The sequence below is a fragment of the Ipomoea nil genome, unplaced genomic scaffold (assembly GCF_001879475.1).
Source record: "Ipomoea nil cultivar Tokyo-kokei standard unplaced genomic scaffold, Asagao_1.1 scaffold2144, whole genome shotgun sequence".
Lineage (NCBI taxonomy): Eukaryota > Viridiplantae > Streptophyta > Magnoliopsida > Solanales > Convolvulaceae > Ipomoea > Ipomoea nil.
The window spans coordinates 4624942-4632538 of record NW_017618572.1 but is presented as its reverse complement, the minus strand read 5'-3'; positions in this window follow the sequence as shown (position 1 = coordinate 4632538).

The following is a 7597-nucleotide window of genomic DNA, read 5'->3' as shown; positions in this document are numbered from 1 at the left end:
TGCCATTGCTCGGCTATTTCTTGGGTTCAAGTCATATCTTTGTTGTGTGTGAGGTTTTGGGTGTTTTGGACTTGAACTTGGCTTTGTTGATGAAAATCTACGAAGGGAAATTGTGTACAGGCATTGTACCCCGGCGGGCAGAACGGCGGGCAGTGGCCTACCCGCCACCCACCCGCGGGAACGAGGTGATTTAGGGTATGTACCCCACGGGCAGGCCCACGGGTGGGGGCCTACCCGTGGCCCCACCCGCGGGGAACACATGTGGTTGAGGCGGGGATTTGTTTCCCGTGACTCTTTTCTTCTTGGTATTGATATTTTGACCTCCCGTTGTTCAATTATTGAGCTATTTGTGAGTCTTCTTGATGTTTCGTATGTCTAGAACGATGTGTTAGGAATCCATATTAGAATTTGATGTCTTGAATCGTGCTAAGGGTCCAACTTTGTGATTCGTTGGGCTAATACGAGTTTTGAAGGTTCGTGGAACCCTTTTGGTTTATCCGTTTGATGAGCATGCTAGTTTGATGTTGTTTTACTAGTATGTGTGTGTTTGTTCCTTCTTGTTGGGGTTGGCAACTTGCGTTGTCAATCATTTTGATGATGGATTGTAGTCCTTTGTTGTTGAGTATTGCTTCATGTCTTCATTGAAGTCTCTTGATTGATCTTTATGATGTGATCTTGTGCAGGTCGTTGTACCTTTGTTGATACTCGATTGGGCTATTGATGAGCCTCAATCTTCTTGATGATGATGATGACTGTGTATGATTATGATTGAGATTGGTGGTAATATTATTGAGCTTTGCTCACGAGATCGGTGGTAATATTGTGACTTTGCAGTACCCTCGTGTACTTTGAGATCGGTGGTAATACGGTTCTGATTGGTGGTAAAGATTGGTGGGGGATGACGGTCCCAGGAGGAATAAGGTTGGACTCAGAAGTACATGGTGGCACTAGGAGGTAAAGGTTGGAACTAGTTATAAGGTCGGGGTAGTCATAAGGTTGGAGCCAGGCATAAGGTTGGAACTATGGAACTTGAAACATGAAATTGTCATTATGTGATTGTGTGATCCCCTTGCTTATGAGCATGTGTTTGATGTATTCTACCTTGTGAATGGTAGGGTGCATCTTGAGTTGTGTTGTCTCTTGTTGTTGTGGTTTGTGGTCTTGTTGATGTTGATGATCCTCGTTCTTGTTGAGAGTGTGATGAGTCTTTGATGTTAATTCCCTCTCTTGGTTTTAAATGGTATATACTGTATTCCTCGGTCTCAAACACTTTTGATTATATATATCTATGCTATGCTATTTAACGCGTATTGATGGGTTACCAGCATCATTCGCTGACCGGGTGTTATCCCTTATCTTTTACAGGTTTTGCTTAGTTGGAGCGCGCTAGTCGTTATTGGTAGCTAGTGTAGTTCCCTTCCTCTAGTTGCTTTGTTTTGGGCCTGTGAGCCTTAGTTAGACGTGACATGTGTGCCTTAGACAATATACTGTTTTGATGGATTGTTGTAGACCTAGCCTGTGCGCCCATATTTTATGGGTATGGCATAACGCTTTCTGATTTTAAATAGCTTTCACTTTTGTTTGCTTTGATGATTAGTTTTTATCATTGAATATGAAGTTTTAAAAATGTTGGTAAAATCGGGGGTGTTACAGTTGGTATCAGAGCCTAGGTTTGAGCCTAGGATGTTAAGAGTTGAACTTTAAGAAGCTAAGTGTGATTTAAGACTCTAAGTTGACCTTTATGTGCCTTAGTGTTAGGACTTAAGTTTATTAGGACGTGCGGTGAGGTGTGAGTTTGTTCATCGTTTGTGTGTTTATCTCTTCGTTCTTGTTTGGTTTTAGCTTTTTAGTGTTTTTAGCCATCTTTTGGGTGTCTTTATCTAAAGTTAGAATCTTTCTTGTGCTTTGGTTTGTGTAAGAAGTTGGTGAGGAAGAAGAGCTCTAAGAAAGGCTTAAAAGGGTGGAAAGGAGAAGTTGTTAGGCTACAAAGGTAACCCATGCTATACAAAACTTATTTTCTTACCTAAATGATGATTATTGGCTTCTATTTGATGTTCTTGATGTGATTTGTGAGATTTGATGCATGATCTTGTGATGATGCATGTTTAGAGCTTGTATTTAGGTTTCTTGAATGCCATTGCTTGGCTATTTCTTGGGTTCAAGTCATATCTTTGTTGTGTGTGAGATTTTGGGTGTTTTGGACTTGAACTTGACTTTGTTGATGAAAATCCTTGAAGGGAAATTGTGTACAGACATTGTACCCCGGCGGGCGGAACGGCGGGCAGTTGCCTACTCGCCGCCCCACCCGCGGGGAACGTGGTGATTCAGGGTATGTACCCAGCGAGCAGGCCCACGGGTGGGGGCCTACCCGTGGCCCCACCCGCGAGGAACACATGTGGTTGAGGCAGGGATTTGTTCCCCATGACTCTTTTCTTCTTGGTATTGATGTTTTGACCTCCCGTTGTTCAATTATTGAGCTATTTGTGAGTCTTCTTGATGTTTCGTATATCTAGAACGATGTGTTAGGAATCCATATTAGAATTTGGTGTCTTGAATCGTGCTAAGGGTTCAACTTTGTCATTCGTTGGACTAATATGAGTTTTTAAGTTCGTGGAACCCTTTTGGTTTATCCGTTTGATGAGCATGTTAGTTTGATGTTGTTTTGCTAGTATGTGTGTATTTGTTCCTTCTTGTTGGGGTTGGCAACTTGCGTTGTCAGTCATTTTGATGATGGATTGTAGTCCTTTCACTAGTACAATAAAATATCAATAAAATCTAATAATTCGCGTCCAAAGTTTGAACTTTGGACGCCTAAAGTGTGTAGTGCGGAGGCAATTTTATAATTAAAATTCCACTATATAATTTATTTTTTATTTTAAAAAATAATTAGCGTCCAAAGTTGCAAACTTTGGACGCGAAAATTAAATGCGTACATAATTCGCGTCCAAAGTAGCGAACTTTGGACGCGAATTAGCTTTCTAATCCCCCTTCAACCCTAACAATCGAAATTGAGTTCAGAAGCCTCCAGCCGTCTGTAGCAGTGGCGAATCGCCGTCCGCCGCTCTCCAGCCTTCGCTGCCGTCCATTAGCCGTTCGCTGCTCTCCATCTCCCACTCCCGTTCAAGTCGTTGCTTCATCGGCGCTCTCCATCTCCAAGCTCGTCGGCGCTGCCGCCCGAGCTCGCTGCCGCTGACGCCTCCGTTCATCGCCGCTCGCCGCTGCTCCCTCGCACGCCAAGCACCGCCGCTGCTATGAACGCTGGCCGCCGGCTGACCGCAGGTGCGTCGTACGTAGTTTTTATTTTTTATTTTTTTGAAAATCAGTAATTATTTTAATTATTTTTTTGTTATTTGTTATTGTTGTTCATTTATTTTAAAATTTGTTGTGTATTATTGTATATGTTAGGCATTGTTGACAAATTTGTTGTGTATTATTGTATATGTTAGGCATTGTTGACAAATTTGTTGTGTATTGTTGTATATGTTAGGCATTATTGACAAATTTGTGCAAAATAAACTGTGATTGGTGGTACATGTTTGGTAGATAGGGCTATAGAGTATTGTTTAGTTTCATATTTTATTCATACTTCTTGAGGTTTCGTAGATTATCAACTTCATTTGCTTCCAAATTTAAGATAAAACTATGGTACGAACTATGGTACGTGAACTTCGTAGTACCATATATTACAATAGAAAATTAATGCATCTAAGCATAGTTTGTAAACTAAAATATGATATGAACTTGTAATTACTAAAGTACTTCTCTTATTTTGTATTGGAATCATATTTGACCAACCATTATCTTATGAATTAGTTAATTTAAAATTATTTAGTTAAAGCTTTAATTTGAACCTTTAAGTTATAACTTAAGAAACTAACTCATTTATCATTTCTTAACTGTTGTGTGACAATATATAGGAGATATGGATCGGAGTTAGATGTATAAAAAACGCAATACACTTGAATATGTTCATGGGGTTCAAGAGTTTGTTAAAATTGCCGAGGAATATGCAAGTAAAATTGGTGAAAATTATATAGTGTGTCTTTGTTATGATTGTAGAAATCTAAAAAAGTTTCGTTGTTCTGAACAAATTAAGGAACATTTGATACGTCGTGGTTTTAAGCTAGGATATGACCGGTAGATATGGCATGGTGAAACTGTCCTTACTAGTAACAGTACAAATCAAAGAGAATGTAGAAAAAATGTAGAGAAAGATCAAAGTAATGAAGATAATGTTGGAAATGGAGACAATGATCGCTAGATGAATTGATGCGTGATATGCAAGGAGATTTGAATGAAGTGCCTCAAGAGTTTGAAAGTGTTTTTGAGAGTTCTGGAAAACCTTTGTTTTCTGGATGTAGTAAATTTACAAAGTTAACAACAGTCCTTAAATTGTATACCGTAAAAGCAAAAAATAGGTGGAGTGATAAGAGTTTCACGGAGTTATTAGAGCTTTTAAAGGGCATGCTTCCTAATGAGAATGAACTTCCTTGTTCAACTTATGAGGCAAAGAAAATGTTATGTCCGTTGAGTATGGAGATTGAAAGGATCCATGCATGTCCAAACGACTGTATTTTGTATTGGAATCAAAACAAAGACTTGCATGTGTGTCCGAAGTGTGGAGCATCGCGTTATAAACGAAAAGGGCTCGATGATGCATGTGAGCAGAAGAAAGGTCCTCCAGCGAAGTTGTTGTGGTATCTACCGGTGATTCCAAGATTCAACCGTTTGTTTGCAAATGCAAAGGATGCGAAGAATTTGCAATGGCATGCTAGTGAGAGAAAAGAAGATGGAAAGTTGAGACATCCTGCCGATTCTCCTCAGTGGAAGAACATTAATAAGAAGTTTCCTGATTTTGGTGCTGAAAATCAAAATCTTAGGCTTGGACTATGCACAGATGGAATGAATCCTCATGGTAACATGAACAGTCGCCATAGCACTTGGCCAGTTCTTTTAACAGTTTACAATCTTCCTCCGTGGTTGTGTATGAAGCGCAAGTACATCATGTTATCATTGCTAATATCTGGTCATAAACAACCAGGAAACGACATAGATGTGTACTTGACACCACTTATTGAAGATTTAAAGATGTGGAATGAAGGTGTGACAGTATTTGATGCTCATAGTCAAACCAACTTCACTTTACGAGCCATGCTGTTCTGCACAATCAATGACTTCCCAGCATATGGTAACTTGTCAGGGTATACTACTAAAGGGGCTAAGGCATGCCCTATTTGTAAAGATGAAATAGTTGATCTTTAGTTGAAAAACAGTAGGAAAAATGTGTTCATGAGTCATCGAACCTTTTTACATATTGACCATCCTTAGCGAAATGTGCATCCTCACTATTTAGGGTATATGGGCTATGTTGGAAAGCAGTGGTTGATATGCGACCCATTGTCTTCACAATCTTCTTGTGCTGCTATTATCTAGACCATATCATCTACTGATCGTAGTTTGGATTGGGTTCGAGCGCGATCTAAAAAATCTGAAGATGAAAGTTATTACATTCCCAACGAAAAAACGAAGGGAGTGTTGGATAAAATTGTAAGTAATATAAATACTTTAAATATATATATTATTGACGAGATTACTAGCTAACATGTAAATTTTAAATCTTGTTTGTGTTGAAATATAGGTCGAGAAGTGTGAAGAGATAAGTCAAGGCTCATTCCAACCAAAAAGGCAAAATGATATATTGACAGCAGCTCTTGGCACCAATGAGTACGGTGGCTATGTGAGAGGTGTTGGAGTGCACTCCAATATTCGGGATGTGTTTGGTAAACCGGAGAGCATAAGTCATGGAAATTCAGCTGGGGTTGTTTCAGTTAGTGATATGGAGAAGATCATAGAGAAGAAAATATATGACAAAGTGGCTGAAAAGATTAGAAAAGAAACAATGGAAGATATGCAACCCAAGTTTGATTTGATGCAATCCCAACTTGAATATTTGATGAAGAATGTACAAGCAAGTCCAAAAGTTGGCACACCAACTCGGAGCAGTTGTCATTCTATTGATCAAGTCAACAAACTTAAGATAATATTCAATATCTTTAATATTTTGAATATCTGATATTCGATCTACTTGTTATTAAGTCTTTTACTTTTGATTCATAGGAAAATCTAAAACAAACCCGAATGATGAATTTTAAAAGTGGTGATCAATCTGCTGTACAATTACGACCACTTCTTGTTGATGATGATACACTGCAGCAATTGGGAGATAAATCTAAAAAATTGGTCAGACATGTTAGAAACTTGCCTTTCGATTTAGATTACATTAACATGGACCTAGAGGAGGCAATCTTCCATCATCAAGATGTGGATTTCATTCACGTGATGTTTCAAGATATTAAAGACATGTTGGCGATGCAATGGCTTGATGTGACCATATTACAAATATTTATAATGTAAGTATTTTTTATAATGTTTTTATATTTAAAAACTTTTCTTTAGTCTTTCATTTTTATTAATTATCTACATATGTTGTAGATGTCTTAATCGGATGTGCGACAAAATTGGAGTTAATACAATTGGATTCCTCTGCCCAAGGACTATTTGTTGTGACTCTGTACTTGCGGATATTGATAAGGTCACAAAATATCTTGTTAATGCCATGGTTGACCAGAAGGATCGAAACTTCAGTTTAGCTCCATACCATGAAAAGTAAGAAAACTAAATTTATATTTTTAATTATTTATTTAACTTAATTGCATTATTTGTGAATAACATTTAACATATTTATTTAAATGTCGTAGATATCATTGGATGCTTCTAGTTATTTCTGTTCCATTAAGAAAAGTCTATATATTAGACTCCCGTCCATGTAATCGCGAATTGGAGATTAAGGCCACGTTGAATGTGTAAGTACATTATATATATATATATATATATATATATATATATATATATATATATATATATATATATATATATATATATATATATATTATTTTGAGAATTATTAACCATTATTGTTTATAAATTATTTATAATTGTATATTATAGGGCATTTCGATCGGTTGAAACTTTAGGAGGGAGAAGACCTAAAAACAACGTTGATTGGACTCACATTGAGGTATATATATCTTTCATATTTCATATTAATATTTTTATTGTTTAACATAATAATATATATACATAAAAACTCATATTTTGTAGTGTCCTCAACAACCGGGTGGTGTGGAGTGCGGGTATTATGTGATGGGATTCATGTATGAAATATGTACTCAATGTTGGGATTCTGATGATTTAGATATGCTATGTAAAATTTATTAAAAGTAAATAGTTTTAAATTACAATTTATTAATGTTAAAACTAATTGTTTGATTATTTTAAATTTTTGTAGGCATTATTATTTAATAGAAAGCATTATTCAGAAGAGCAAATTGATGAGATTCGTGAGGTTTGGTCTAAATATTTTACTCAAGAATGTATATAAATTTTTGAATTATGATTTAATTATATTAGTTAATTGTTTGATATGTATTGTTGGTACTTATCTAGCTTATTACATATGTGGTGAAGTGTAGTTTAAATGTGTTGAAAACTTTGAAGTGTTGTGAATTGAATGTATTGAAGTTTAATTTAGTGCTAA